The sequence below is a fragment of the Oncorhynchus keta genome, chromosome 26 (genome assembly GCF_023373465.1).
Source record: "Oncorhynchus keta strain PuntledgeMale-10-30-2019 chromosome 26, Oket_V2, whole genome shotgun sequence".
Lineage (NCBI taxonomy): Eukaryota > Metazoa > Chordata > Actinopteri > Salmoniformes > Salmonidae > Oncorhynchus > Oncorhynchus keta.
The window spans coordinates 27394476-27410321 of NC_068446.1; the positions used below are offsets into that span (position 1 = coordinate 27394476).

General features: G+C 43.6%; 1 protein-coding gene across 4 annotated transcripts in view; it reads right to left on the reverse strand.

Moving 5' to 3' along the window:
- Positions 1-5397, reverse strand: part of LOC118359187 (F-BAR domain only protein 1-like) — a 45177-nt gene extending 39780 nt beyond the window's left edge. For 3 of the 4 annotated variants that reach the window (XM_052480475.1, XM_052480476.1, XM_052480473.1), the window contains exon 1: positions 5232-5397. The gene's annotated coding sequence lies outside the window, so the exon portion shown is untranslated. Of the gene's footprint in view, positions 1-5037; positions 5175-5231 lie in introns of those variants that run through there. The other variant, XM_052480474.1, reaches the window with a different exon arrangement.
- Between the last annotated feature and the right edge of the window lie 10449 nt (positions 5398-15846).

Here is a 15846-nt window from a genome sequence, read left to right on the forward strand (position 1 = left end):
GGGAGTAGAGCAGCTTAAGGGGGGCGCTCTGGTACAGCTTGCCGTGCGGCAGCAGAGAGAACAATCTATGACTAGTGTGGCTGGAGTCTGTCAATGTTTAGGTTCTTCCTCTGACACCATCTGGTATAGAGGTCCTGGATGGCAGAAAGCTTGACCCCAGTTATGCACTGGGCCTTTCGCACTACCTTCTGTAGTGCCTTGCGGTCAGAGGCCGAGCAGTTGCCATACCAGGCAGTGATGCAACCAGTCAGGATGCTCTTGATGGTGCAGCTGTAGAACCATGACAAGTCTTTTCAGTCTCCTCAGGGGAAATGGGCTTTGTCGTGCCCTCTTCACGACTGTCTGGGTGTGAGTGAACAGGGAGTACAGGAGGGGACTGAGCACGCACCTGAGGGGCCCCAGTGTTGAGGATCAGCGTGGCGGATGTGTTGTTACCTACCCTTGCCACCTGGGGGCGGCCCGTCAGGAAGTCCAGGATCCAGTCGCAGAGGGAGATGATTAGTCCCAAGGTCCTTAGCTTAGTGATGAGGTAAGCGCATGCTCAGAGTACACGTCCTGGTAATCCGTCTGGCCCTGTGGCCTTTTAAACAGGTCAATATTCACAAGGTCTTACTCACATTGGCTACGGAGAGTGATCACAGAGAGAGTGATCACAGTCGCCCGGAACAGCTGATGCTCTCATGCATGCTTCAGTGTTACTTGCCTTGAAGCGAGCATAGAAGTAATTTAGCTAGTCTGGTAGGCTTGCGTCACTGGGCAACTCACGGCTGTGCTTCCCTTTGTAGTCTAACAGTTTGCAAACCCTGCCACAGCCGGTGTACTACGATTCAAATCTTAGCCCTGTATTGACACTTTGCCTGTTTGATGGTTCGTCGGAGGGCATAGCAGGATTTCTTATACGCTTCAGGGTTAGAGTCCCGCTCCTTGAAAGCGGCAGCTCTACCCTTTAGATCAGTGCGGATGTTACCTGTAATCCATGGCTTCTGGTTGGGGTATGTACGTACGGTCACTGTAGGGACAACGTCATCAATGCACTTATTGATGAAACCAGTGACTGATGTCAGTATCGCTTGCCATGCGGAAGTAGAGACGACAGTCTATGGCTTGGGTGGCTGGAGTGTAACAATTGCCCAGGCCTTCTTTCAAAACAGCCTGATATGAAATGTCCTGGATGGCAGGGGGCTCAGCCCCAGTGATGTACTGGGCTGTCCGCACCACCCTCTGTAACGCCATGCGGTCGAGGGCGGTGCTGTTGCTATACCAAGCAGTGATGCAGCCAGTCAAGATGGTCTCAATGGTGCAGCTGTAGAACTTTGAGGATTTGGAGGGCTCATACCAAACCTTTTCAACCTCCTGAGGGGAGGATGCACCTTCTTCATGACTGTGCACTTGTGTGTGTACCATTTCAAGTCTTTCGTAATTTAGACACAGAGGAACTTGAAGCCCCCAATCCGCTCCACTGCAGCACCGTTGATTTAGATGGGGCCCCTGCCTACGGGTTGTCTGGGTTAGCCCTGTGTGTAGTAGCCCGGTCCTTTAGTTTAGTGCCAACCTCAGTGTTAATCTAGATTGATTTGGAAAGAAGTGAACCTTCACTGTGGGGACGTCACCGATGCATTCCCTAATGAAGCCAGGCTGGCACTCTCAGCAAAGCCTATGTTAATCAGAACCGTCTCAGCACAAAGGCCCATGTTCATCAGAATTGCAATAAAACGTAGCCTACATGCAATCATTGATTTCCCTATTCACTGGCTTGATGTAATATGCTGTTGCTGCATCAATTTGGATGTCAACACCATCAAACTGTACATATGAACAAACCTCTGCTTGTGTCAAATGTTCTCTCCCTCCTCTACCCAGGCAGCAGAAGAATAATCAGGCAGAACCTGAGTATGCTCTCCTCCATGCACCCCATTGTTTGGAGCTTAATGGGTTGTTTTCCCTGTAGCATACGGTGCAGTCTATGACAAGGAGCCTGCCTGCCAAGCATCACTTCCAGCACAGACCCAGCAGCATTGAGCAGAGCATGACAGCATGGTGAGCACTGGCATGGCATTATGGCATAACAAAACATCATACAAATAAATGTGGAAATGTATTCTTACCTTAGTCCAGCTGCTAATTGAGATGACAAAACAGAGACCAGAAAAACAATAAGAGGCTCCATCTCATCTCCTTCAGCATGGTTCTCTTTTGGGTCACCATGTGCTTTTGAGTGGCCCAGATTAGAAACATGAATAGTAACACAAGGTGCTGAACAACATCAGACATCTCCTCCTTTCCTACTGCACAGCAACATCCCCTGTTATTTGGAATTCCACAAAATAGATCTGACGTCACAATAGTCAGTCACCATGTCAACAACCTGTGATACATTTCGACCTGAGAAATTCTATTATTGAGCTCCACTTATCACTGGTCCACTTAGCACAGCTTGAAGTGAACCCGTAACCCTACAGAGTGAGGTCTGTTCCTGCAGCCAGCCCCACGGTGGATACTTGTGGCCAGAGAGATCCATCTGCTAGAGACCCTATGCTTAGTAGCATGGCCACCGGCACTGCCTTCCAGCTCTGCCCTGCTTGGCAAGATCCAGGGAGTCCACGGCCAGCAGCTCTGTAGCTTACATTACAGGCAGGGGATCTCCATAATTAATTCACCACCACCACCAACAGTAGCACCATACTATACTGTATGGGCCAGCTGTGAGGGCAGAGGGAGCCAGCTAAATCATGAGGACTGAAAATCCTTAAAGCTAGAATCCTTAATTGAAACAAAGTATTCTCCCCATTTCACTAAAAAGATAGGAGATGGAGAAATGTAACCACTCTCAAATTCATAGACAAAGCTATGGACCCCAGAAAGAGTAGCTGCTGCTATTGCAACAGCTAATGGGGATCCTAATAAAATACCAAATACTAAGGACTGATAAAATGTATTTTCACCATGTTTCGAGACTATACCGTGTTTGTTTACATTTACGTGGCATAAAACAAGCTTACATTTTGGGGTTCTGATGGGGTACGACAGTTGAACTAAGTTAATTTAATAGATTATATTCTTAAAGAATGAATGGGTATATATGATTAATTTATAAGTTCTAAAATGTATGTAGCAATTAAGGATTCTAGTTAAGGATCAAGTGATATGCTTCTTTTGCCCAGTGCCATAAAATGATTGAATTGAGTGCTCAGATTGCAGAGCGGAGTTAGCCCGCTATATTGATATGGTATTTTCCTCGCAGGCTGAGGTGGCCAGCTCTGCAGGAAGGCTCTGATCAGGCTTTAGGCTAATCAACAGAAAAAATACAGAGCAGGACAGTCAATTCTAATCTAAATGCAAAGTAGGACTCTTATTCCCCCTGGCCTTGCCTTTCTTCTCTCCCTCCTTGCTGCTCCCCACATCGCAGCCTTTTAGGGGCCGAGGCAAGGCTGAGTGATGTGGATGGTGTCTGACGGTGAAGAATGTGCTGTAATTGTGGCATGCTTCAGATGTGTCTCTGTTCTGGGAGAAGAGCTAGCAGGGACCTGATGATGGCAGCGGGTAGAGAGAGGCTGCTAGGTGCCTGCCTGGCCCCAGATCAACAGGAATGGCGGGGGTCAAAGCCTCCACTTTTAAGCTCAGTGTGATCTCCAGCAGTAAGGGCCTACCTACTGGGACCAGCAGCAGCCGGCACCACACAACCTCAGCTCACCCCTCCAGAGCAAGTGGATGGTTATGATTTCAGATGCAGAGGTTCTGAGTTAAGGGATGTTGAGCTGGCTTCAATAGGTACCTGATTAGAAACTGGACCTCAATCCACCCATATTTCCCACTATGATTATCAGGTGAATATCTGCCTCTACACAATGTTAATAGAGATGAGACAAAAAGGTAGGTTAAGATTTCAGAATGCAACATTATTTTTTGAAAGATAAAATGCTTTGCGGAATACATAACTAAATACTCAACTACTCATGAAGTCAACTGGCAAGAGGCCATGAAGTTGGTACATATTTCTTAATCTTATTGAAACTCCTCCACCTCGCATCTCTTCATTCCCAGTCCCACCCACACATCCATCCATCCATGAATCACTACGCTCTCTCACCACTCACAACTAGCAGAGAAGAGGGTTTCACTTGATCGAGACATAAGGGAGGGTTTTCTTCCCCTCTCAATATCAGTACTTCTATTACTTTGTCAACACCGATCAAGAAACGTCTCTATGAAGGTGTCTGTTCTCTGTTTAGAAAACCATGTAGATTTCAATCTGAATAAAAAAACATCAAGTGTGCATTCATCAACCTCTCCTACAGCATTTTCATATAAGCCTAGGTGGTTTCAAACCAGCTTTAGAATAAAAGCTAATGGCATTATGCATTTTAATTTGAGAAGGTTAAAACAACTGGAGAACAGGTGTCAATGTGGAATTTTACTTCCACTATCATCATTATTTAAAACAAAAAAAATGTTACACGGGGTATTCCCCTGCTAAATAGAAAACCAGGCTATTTCTGGAACAGTTTAAGTCACAGTAACTTTCTAGACCTTTTATCAACATGGTCATTAGATAAGTCTCTCTGAGGTCATTGATTGCTGTTGACATCTTGTACTATCCCAGGAGGATATGATTCTACCAAGATGGATATAAGGGATATTCTCTCTCTCGCACACACACACACACACACAGTAAAAAAATGTTAAAAATGTTAAAACCCCCCCCCCTGAAAAACACCAAAACAGTGACAGTCAGAGGTGACTTTTAGTTCTTCCAACCAGCAATATCATCAAACAAGTTTCTCATTATCAAAATAAACATTGTCAAAGCAGTAATTTCGCTACCTTTAAATATAATACATTTGATAGGGCGGCAGGTAGCCTAGCCTAGCGGTTAAGAGCGTTGAGCCAGTCACCGAAATCTGTCGATGTGCCCTTGAGCATGGCACTTAACCCTAACTGAGTAGTTTTCCATAATTAGCCGTCAAACGGTCTACTTAGCAAATATATAACAAGTAAACCTTAATCTATATTTCTGATCATTTAATGATATAACATTACCAATATCCAGTTAAAGGTTGGCAGCAAGCATAGGTCAAAAACGTTGTCAGTTGTCTGCTACTGATAGCGTGCAGGCTTGAATTCTACATTGTCTTCTCTCATGCTGCTGAAGACTGCAAGGCATTATGCAGTTCCCCGCGCTAGTTACAAAGCAGGCTATTTTATAGGACCCAGTCGAAATAATAGTTCATTACCTGTATATTTTTTCAGGAAAATCTTTATAGTACATGTTCCATCTTCAGTCATTCACCTGTCCAAATCCAACCATAGTTGTATAATGCCCAAAGTGATTTGATAGTAGGCAGAGGTACAATATCTCTAGGCAGTTTTCAGTGTGCGCGCAAATTCCCACCCATCTGTCCCTATTGGTTGACATACTTGTCAATCAAGCCTAGAGCGCGATGTTGTAGGCATAGCAACCATTTGGAGGCGGGTCTTCGAGATTTTCTATGCGCCAATTGGATGAAAAAATATTATTCTGAACAAACGCCCACCTGTTAGTACGCGGCTGTGTTGGCCAACGTGGGCTTCCATCAATAAAACGGACGTATTGAAAGCCAGATTAAAGGGGTATAATAATTTATTCAAATTTTCTCATAGATAAAATGTGTAATGTCATTTGTCTTTCAAGGTGGTGCATGGTCATATAACAAAATGTAACAAACTTTTTATTTTCCCCCTCCATTCGACATACTTTCCTCATCAATAAAGCTGCATAGTAAAAGATTTATACAAATGCAAAACCCAAAGATAGTCTTCCTGGGGCAGTAGGTAGCCTAGTGGTTAGAGTGTTGGACCAAAAGGTTGCAAGATCAAATCCCTGACCTGACAAGGTGAAAATCTGTTCTTCTGAACAAGGCAGTTAATCCACTGTTCCTAGGCTGCCTATTTCAATAAAAATAAAACAAGTCTTTACCAAAACACATATAATAATGAAAGAGACTGCTTGTCTTCAGTATGAACATTGTCCATGGACTGCATAGAGAAACTGACCTGCTGGCCAATTGGGTCACAAAAGACCAAAGGACCATTATTTACAGTCAATAAAGGGACCCTGACATGCCGCACATCTCTACAGGTGTAAATGTGGAGAAGAATACAGCCTCGTTGTTTCATGTCACTCCAAGGATAAAGCAGTTGGCTGTGGTGTCACTGCTGTGCTGGGACATGGTCTGGGGTAGCAGTGAGGGGTGATTCAGTGTGATGGTTAAGCTCAAGGTCTAGTCAGGGTTAGGGTGGCTTTTGCGGTTGTAACTCTTCTCCAAGTACCGGCCACAGACCTTGCGATGGTGAGCGGTCAGGTTGTAACTCTTCTCCAAGTACCAGCCACAGACCTTGCAGGGGAACTGGTAGCTGTCGTCAATGTTGTCCTTTTTCATGTGCCAGTTGAAGTGAGGCCTTCTGACAGCAGGTGGAGCCACACACCTCACACCTGGTAGAGAGGGAGAGAGGAAGAGGGGTGAGGCAAAGGGATAGACAGAGGGACACTCATAAGGACCACAACACATATATCAAACAAGTTTAGAGTATACTTTCAGCATAAAAGAAACTGAAAAATAGTCCTTGAGTGCTGTTGCTATGACAGAGAACACTCACTGAACAGGCTTGTCTCTGCGGCAGTGGATGAGAAAGCGACTATTGGTGTGGAACACCTGGGCACAGAACTCACAGATGTCCCTCTGCTCTCAAGACAAAAGCCAGAGTTCGTCTTGACCATGTGACTGAAGAAACACAGGGCCCTACAGGGAGTACTTCATATGATGTTGAACAAAAGGTGCGATAAGAGAGAATGTTTAGTGTATTTTACCTTGCGATGACTGTAATAAGTAGATAGTGAGCGGTCATCTTCAGCTATGCTGCTGGACACTGAGGTACTGCCGAGAGGAGAAGACTTTCCCACAGCCGTCAAACTCACAAGGCGAGGTTGATTTTGGTGTTATTTTTATGGGAACTTTAAATTATGATGACAATAAACAGAAATAAATTAAGTGATAATGCACAAACCTTTTTTTTAGGACAATCTGAGGAACATTGTCGGCTGGCTCCTCTACAAAATCCAATCCAAATGAAAGAAAATGAAAGAAAATTAATTTAATTTATTGCACAGTGTGTGCTGATAGGAATCCTTTGAACTATGTTCACTTTCATGACTTTCATCCCAGAATCTTTGACTTGAAAATCCATTTAATGGTTTTAGTCAAATAATCCAATCTAGCAAATTAAGGAAATGTGAGAAAACATCTTCAAAAGCCACCTGTTGCTATCAAAATCCAACTCCTCCTTGTCCCTGACCTACAGTATCTCTCTCTGCCTTTGACTGAACTGCTCCCCTTCAGCTTCTCCCTTGCACAGCCGTGGCCAAAAGTTTTGAGAATGACACAAATATTAATTTTCAAAGTCTGCTGCCTCAGTTTGTATGATGGCAATTTGCATATACTAAAAAATGTTATGGAGTAATCAGATGAATTGCAAAGTCCCTCTTTGCCATGCAAATTAACTGAATCCCCAAAAAACATTCCCGCTGCATCTCAGCCCTGCCACAAAAGGACCAGCTGACATCATGTCAGTGATTCTCACGTTAACACAGGTGTGAGTGTTGATGAGGACAAGGCTGGATTGAGTTCATACTGATTGAGTTCGAATAACAGATTGGAAGCTTCAAATGGAGGGTGGTGCTTGGAATCATTGTTCTTCCTCTGTCAAACATGGTTACCTGCAAGGAAACACATGCCGTCATCATTGCTTTGCACAAAAAGGGCTTCACAGGTAAGGATATTGCTGCTAGTAAGATTGCACCTAAATCAACCATTTATCAGATCATCAAGAACTTCAAGGAGAGCGGTTCAATTGTTGTGAATGCTTCAGGGCACCCAAGAAAGACCAGCAAGCGCAAGGACCGTCTCCTGAAGTTGATTCAGCTGCGGGATCGGGGCACCACCAGTACAGAGCTTACTCAGGAATGGCAGCAGGCAGGTGTGAGTGCATCTGCACGCACAGTGAGGTGAAAACTTTGAAGGATGGCCTGGTGTCAAGAAGGGCAGCAAAGAAGTCACTTCACTCCAGGAAAAAACATCAGGGACAGACTGATATTCTGCAAAAGGTACAGGGATTGGACAGCTGAGGACTGGGGTAAAGTCATTTTCTCTGATGAATCCCCTTTCCGATTGTTTGGGGCATCCGGAAAAAAGCTTGTCCGGAGAAGACAAGGTGAGCGCTACCATCAGTCCTGTGTCATGCCAACAGTAAAGCATCCTGGGACCATTCATGTGTGGGGTTGCTTCTCAGCAAAGGGAATGGGCTCACTCACAATTTTGCCTAAGAACACAGCCATGAATAAAGAATGGTACCAACACATCCTCAGAGAACAACTTCTCCCAACCATCCAGGAACAGTTTGGTGGCGAACAATGCATTTCCCAGCATGATGGAGCACCTTGCCATAAGGCAATAGTGATAACTAAGTGGCTCGGGGAACAAAACATCAATATTTTGGGTCAATGGCCAGGAAATTCCCCAGACCTTAATCCAATTGAGAACTTGTGGTCAATCCTCAAGAGGAGCGTGGACAAACAAAAACCCACACATTCTGATAAGCTCCAAGCATTTATTATGCAAGAATGGGCTGCCATCAGTCAGGATGTGGCCCAGAAGTTAATTGACAGCATGCCAGGGCGGATTGCAGGGGTCTTGAAAAAGAAGGGTCAACACTGCAAACATTGACTCTGCATCAACTTCACGTCATTGTCCATAAAAGCCTTTGACACTTATGAAATGCTTGTAATCATACTTCAGTATTCCCTAGGAACATCTGACAAAAAATATCTAAAGTGTCACGCCCTGGTCAAAGTATTTTGTGTTTATCTTCATGTTTGGTTCAGGCCAGGGTGTGGCATGGGGTTTTTGTATTGTGGTGTGTTTTATGTATCGGGATTGTAGCTAGTGGGGTGATCTAGCAAAGTCTATGGCTGTCTGGAGTGGTTCTCAATCAGAGGCAGGTGTTTATCGTTGTCTCTGATTGGGAACCATATTTAGGCAGCCATATTCTTTGGTTGTTTTGTGGGTGATTGTCCTTAGTGTCCTTGTTCCTGTCTATGTGTTAGTGTACACAAGTATAGGCTGTTTCGGTTTTCGTTACGTTTGTTTTTTTTGTAGTGTTTTGTATTTAGATTCGTGTTACGTTTGTTTATTAAAACATGGATCGCAATCTACACGCTGCATTTTGGTCCGACTCTCCATCACACCAAGAGAACCGTTACATAAAGACACTGAAGCAGCAAACTTTGTGGAAATTAATATTTGTGTCATTCAAAACGTTTGGCCACGATTGTACTACAGTTACATCACTATGAAGTGCAACAAAGTGGTCATTCATTTTAACATGTTCATTCACATTTTATTTCCTTCTTGGGTGATTAAATACATAGCGTCATAAAAACCTGCTGGGTGAAGGGACATCCAGTGATTTTGCCTTGGGTTGTCCTCATCACCTTTATCATCATTATCACATTACATAGGCAGCCATCCACCTATTGAAACATAAAATTAGATCACCATGAGGTTGGGTTGATTACGATTTGAACAACAAATACATGCAAGGAGTTGTGCATGAAGCAAACTATTCAACTTTACCAATCCTGCCATGACCGCAAGGACTCTGCTGGCATTTTGTCACTTCCTGCCGCTGAAGCTTCCTGTGTATTCTCGTTTCCTGGATATGACCAAACAACATAGTGATCTTGAGTCAACACTGGCATTTCAAAACTAATCAGGAAATTCTAGATAATTGTCAAGTCAGTATGAATGATTCGGGAGACAGGCGCAGGAATGTGTAAGTTTTTTTTTATTATACCCAAATTACGGCGTGCCGTGTAAAGGCACAGGGACGAAGACCAAACAAACAATACAAAACACAGGGTTGAAACCCAAACAAAAGAGTGAGGAGTACATTGAATAAATAACACAAGCACACAATGATTAACACACGGGACGAGACCGGTAATCATCTGCGCAATCCACAATGGCACGAAAGCCAAAACACACAGCACAGGTACTCACACGAACCAACGGACATTGTAGCAATAATCAACAGGACACGTAAACCAAGGGCACACTTATACAATTAATAATCAGTGGGAATAGGGGCCAGGTGTGCGTAATGAAAGTTCCGGAGAGATCCATGACAATAACATTTCTTATTAATTAACCTGTTGAGTTGCTCTCTCCAGAGTTGATGGTTGTCCAGTCCACCGTCTCCTCTCCATCCCTACGCTAGGGAGTTTTAAGATAAACCTTAAGAAATGATTTATAGGCTAAATGCTTTAAAACTGCACAGGCTTTAAGAAAGTATACTTGTTTTCAATTACCTTTACATGGTAATCTATTTGAATCCTTTTATGGTTTCCTCCCTACTGATGAGATGTATGTGAGATGTATTTTCATGTTATAATCTTGTGTATATTTTGTTTTCATGTAATTTCATGAGGACCACAATGGGATTACATATGTTTTTCTTTTTTCGTGTCATTTTATATGATTTTAATGGCATTATACTGTATTATACATGTGTGGTTGGATTGTGTTTCAAAATTGTCCCCCCAAAAATCCTGGTTGTTTGTGCTTCCTCTCGGGTCACCATGGGCCTTGCGCCATCACAACCCCTGGTCCTCCTCACAGTAAGACCACGCCTCCCTGTGACACTCTCCTTCTTGAGCTCCTTCGCTTCTCTCCTCCCTTTGAACCTAGTTGAACCTGAAGGGGTAATATCTCCCTCCACTTTGCCTCCGTCCCCCTCTCATGTCACCCTCCTCTTATTCACAGCCACTCTGACTAGGTTGCCATGAGAGCTGATGTCCTCCTTCCCAGACACAGTTCTGCCTCTAACACATCTGAGGGTTCTCTTATTTCCTTCCCCTGAGAACATGGGGAGAGGCACTCCTCCAGAGGGGGTAAGTGCCTTGGGCCTCTTCTCTGCTTCACTGCCTCTCCCTTTGACTGGCTCACCTCTGTGCCAGCTGCCTACTTCTCCATGGCAGCGCCAGACTGGAGGGTGGGTGGGAAAGAGCACTGTTGCCGGTGAGTGTGGACCCATAGGACGTAGCTATGCAGAGATTCTCTTGATGTCAGCAAGGCAGCCATGTCCCCTTTCATACTTCCTAGTGGACCATTCAAAAAACAGGCTTACATTTACAGTACATATTCACATGAATGAAACTGTAAACTGTATGTTATGGGGGAAATGTATTTACCTGAGCATTTGGCAAACACTTTAGAAAAATTGGGGGAAGAAATTTAGCAAAAATTAATAACAGCCAACATAACATTACTCCAATGTTATAGTTGTGTAATAAAGATGAGCCATAAATATTGTGTGCCGTTTGTTACCAGTGCCACCATCAGCCCAGTCTGGTCTGAGGTCTTACCTCAGCAGTAGTTAGTGGACGAGCTCAGAGTGCAAAGAGAAGCCCAGGTTATTCAGCTGACCCAAGGTCTGCAGGCATGACCCTAGATGCACTCAAGACTTACTCCGCCGCACGTCTATCTCCATGTGCCACTGTCATCCGACAGCTTTTGGAGTAGATGCCGACGCCATGGTCAGAGGGTCATTAATCTGGTCCATCAGTCCATCATGAACAATAGGAAAGAGGCCAATGATACAATGACAACTTTACACTGGTCACTATAGTTATTGTAATACCATATAATTTATTTGTGTCAAAATATGACAGTTTAAATGATTTCCCCCATTCTTTGACACCTACATTTACATTTTATTGGTAAGCAAAATGGCAGAAGATCCCAAGACACAACACAGCAGAGCTGTGAACTGAAATGTCTGAAACAAGCATGATGACTACATTCATGTGATAATGTATTTTGGAAGATTAACTGTGTAAATGTATATTTAATTATATTATACATTTGCTAATTCTAAAAGAGGGGGCCACCCATCGAGATAGATTTAGGACTCTAGCACCCAAAAGCCTGTTTAAGCATTGGCAGCGTCATTGAAGACTTTCATCATTTTGTCTACTGGGTGGAACTTCCAATGTGTTAAGGAAGGATAACATCATTCAATCCAAGTCATCAGGAGGGATCAGCCAATGAATTATACTCCTGAGCAATATGACAAAATATGAAAATAAGCACATCCAAGTGTAGGACAGAAGAACATATCAAATAAAAAAGGAATGTCAACTCTCAACTCTGGTATGCTCCCATGGCAATTTAATCAGACGCCCCAAAATTACAAAGTTTCGATCCGAGTTGCTTCTTCGTCAGATCATTCACCACTGTTAAACACACCTACTTAAATAACCGCTAGAGGCCTCAAACTCAACTCAGGACCTCAAAGCTGGTTCCACTGCATTTTTTTATTGTTCTCTTCTAATCAGTGATTTAAACCTGAGGGTTGGTGCAATTGATTATCAGGTAGAACAGAAAACCATCAGGATCCGAATCTCATAGGGTAACAGTTGAATACGCCTGCTCGAGAGGTACAGTATGTACATCCTGTCAATTGAATACATCCAGTCAAGGGTTCACTGCACAGCTATTTTCAGGTCTCCAGAGATGTTCCTTTGGGTTCAAGTCCGGGCTCTGGCTGGGCCACTCAAGGACATTCAAAGACTTGTCCCGAAGCCACTCCTGGATTGTCTTGGCTGTGTGCTTAGGGTTGTTGTCCTTTAGGAAGCTGAACCTTCACACCAGTCTGAGGTCCTGAGCCCTCTGGAGCAGGTTTTCATCAAGGATCTCTTTGTACTTTGCTCCGTTCATTTTTCCCTCGATCCTGACTAGTCTCCCAGTCCTTGCCACTGAAAAACATCCCCACAGCATGATGCTGCCACCACCATGCTTCACCATTGGGATGGTGCCAGGTTTCCTCCAGACGTGATGCTTGGCATTCAGGCCAAAGAGTTCAATCTTGGTTTCATCAGACCAGAGAATCTTGTTTCTCATAGTCTGAGAATCCTTTAGGTGCCTTTTGGCAAACTCCAAGAGGGCTGTCATGTGCCTTTTACTGAGAAGTGGCTTCCGTCTGGCTACGCTACCATAAAGGCCTGATTGGTGGAGTGCTGCAGAGATGGTTGTCCTTCTGGAAGGTTCTCCCATCTCTACAGAGGAACTCTGGAGCTCTGTCAGAGTAAACATCTGGTTCTTGGTGACTTCCCTGACCAAGGCCCTTCTCCCACGATTGTTCAATTTTGCCGGGCGGCCAGCTCTAGGAAGAGTCCTGGTGGTTCCAAACTTCTTCCATTTAAGAATGATAGAGGCCACTGTGTTCTTGGGGACCTTCAATGCTGCTGAAATGTTTTGGTACCCTTCCCCAAATCTGTGCCTTGATACAATCCTGTCTCAAACCTCTACAGATAATTCCTTTGACCTCATGGCTTGGTTTTTGCTCTGACATGCACTGTCAATTTTGGGACCTTGTATAGATAGGTGTGTGCCTTTCCAAATCATGTCCAATCAATTGAATTTACCTCAGATGGACTCCAATCCAGTTGTAGAATCATCTCAAGGATGATCAATGTGAACAAGATACACCTGAGCTCAATTTCGAGTCTCATAGCAAAGGGTCTGAATACTTACGTAAATAAGGTATTTCTGTTTTTAATTTTTAATACATTTGTAAGAATTTCTAAAAACCTGTTTCACTTTCTCATTATGGGGTATTGTGTGTAGGTTGAAAAATAAAAATTTAATCTATTTTAGAATAAGGCTGTAACATAACAAAACGTGGAAAAGTTTGAGGGGTCTGCATACTTTCTGAATGCCCTGTACATGGCTCTGGTCTTTCCTATTTGAAAAAAGTCAAATAAACTTTTCAATCTACCCCTAGCCCATTTTCTTTGGAGGGGGGTATGCCATCTAATTTTTAAGATTTATAGTTGACTCATTAACCCATATACCATCAGCGTTTAAGAGCTACTGTGGGGCAAAAAAGTATTTAGTCAGCCACCAATTGTGCAAGTTCTCCCAGTTAAAAAGATGAGAGAGGCCTGTAATTTTCATCATAGGTTCACTTCAACTATGACAGACAAAATGAGAAAAAAAATCCAGAAAATCACATTGTAGGATTTTTAATGAATTTATTTTCAAATTATGGTGGAAAATAAGTATTTGGTCAATAACAAAAGTTTATCTCAATACTTTGTTATATACCCTTTGTTGGCAATGACAGAGGTCAAACGTTTTCTGTAAGTCTTCACAAGGTTTTCACACACTGTTGCTGGTATTTTGGCCCATTCCTCCATGCAGATCTCCTCTAGAGCAGTGATGTTTTGGGGCTGTTGCTGGGCAACATGGACTTTCAACTCCCTCCAAAGATTTTCTATGGGGTTGAGATCTGGAGACTGGCTAGGCCACTCCAGGACCTTGAAATGCTTCTTACGAAGCCACTCCTTCATTGCCCGGGCGGTGTGTTTGGGATCATTGTCATGCTGAAAGACCCAGCCACGTTTCATCTTCAATGCCCTTGCTGATGGAAGGAGGTTTTCACTCAAAATCTCACGATACGTGGCCACATTCATTCTTTCCTGGTCCCTTTGCTGGTCCCTTTGCAGAAAAACAGCCCCAAAGCATGATGTTTCCACCCCCATGCTTCACAGTAGGTAAGGTGTTTTTTGGATGCAACTCAGCATTCTTTGTCCTCCAAACACGATGAGTTGAGTTTTTACCAAAAAGTTATATTTTGGTTTCATCTGACCATATGACATTCTCCCAATCTTCTTCTGGATCAGCCAAATGCTCTCTAGCAAACTTCAGACGGGCCTGGACATGTACTGGCTTAAGCAGGGGGACACGTCTGGCACTGCAGGATTTGAATCCCTGGCGGCGTAGTGTGTTACTGATGGTAGGCTTTGTTACTTTGGTCCCAGCTCTCTGCAGGTCATTCACTCGGCTCCCCCGTGTGGTTCTGGGATTTTTGCTCACCGTTCTTGTGATCATTTTGACCCCACGGGGTGAGATCTTGCGTGGAGCCCCAGATCGAGGGAGATTATCAGTGGTCTTGTATGTCTTCCGTTTCCTAATAATTGCTCCCACAGTTGATTTCTTCAAACCAAGCTGCTTACCTATTGCAGATTCAGTCTTCCCAGCCTGGTGCAGGTCTACAATTTTGTTTCTGGTGTCCTTTGACAGCTCTTTGGTCTTGGCCATAGTGGAGTTTGGAGTGTGACTGTTTGAGGTTGTGGACAGATGTCTTTTATACTGATAACAAGTTCAAACAGGTGCCATTAATACAGGTAACGAGTGGAGGACAGAGGAGCCTCTTAAAGAAGAAGTTACAGGTCTGTGAGAGCCAGAAATCTTGCTTGTTTGTAGGTGACCAAATACTTATTTTCCACCATAATTTGCAAATAAATTCATAAAAAATCCTACAATGTGATTTTCTGGATTTTCTTTCTCATTTTGTCTTGCACAATTGGTGGCTGACTAAATACCTTTTTGCCCCACTGTAGCTATTGACTAAACATTTGTGTACATACAACCTGTGCATTGTATTCCCTTGTATGGTTGTATTATGTTTTTAACTCATCAAATAAACCAAATGAAACATGTTAAACTATTCACCAGATCAAATGTTTCAAGAATATAAGTAGAAAATGACTTAGAGTGTAATCTGTGTCAGGAAGGTAGCAGTGCACCAAGAGAAATTCAAGTTTGCAAAAAAGAACTGACAAAAGGAAATGACAGTTTCGACCCGATTAAAGTGGGCTGGTTACCACAGTAACTGCCAGTAACCCAACACACACACACACACACACACACACACACACACACACACACACACACACACACACACACACAC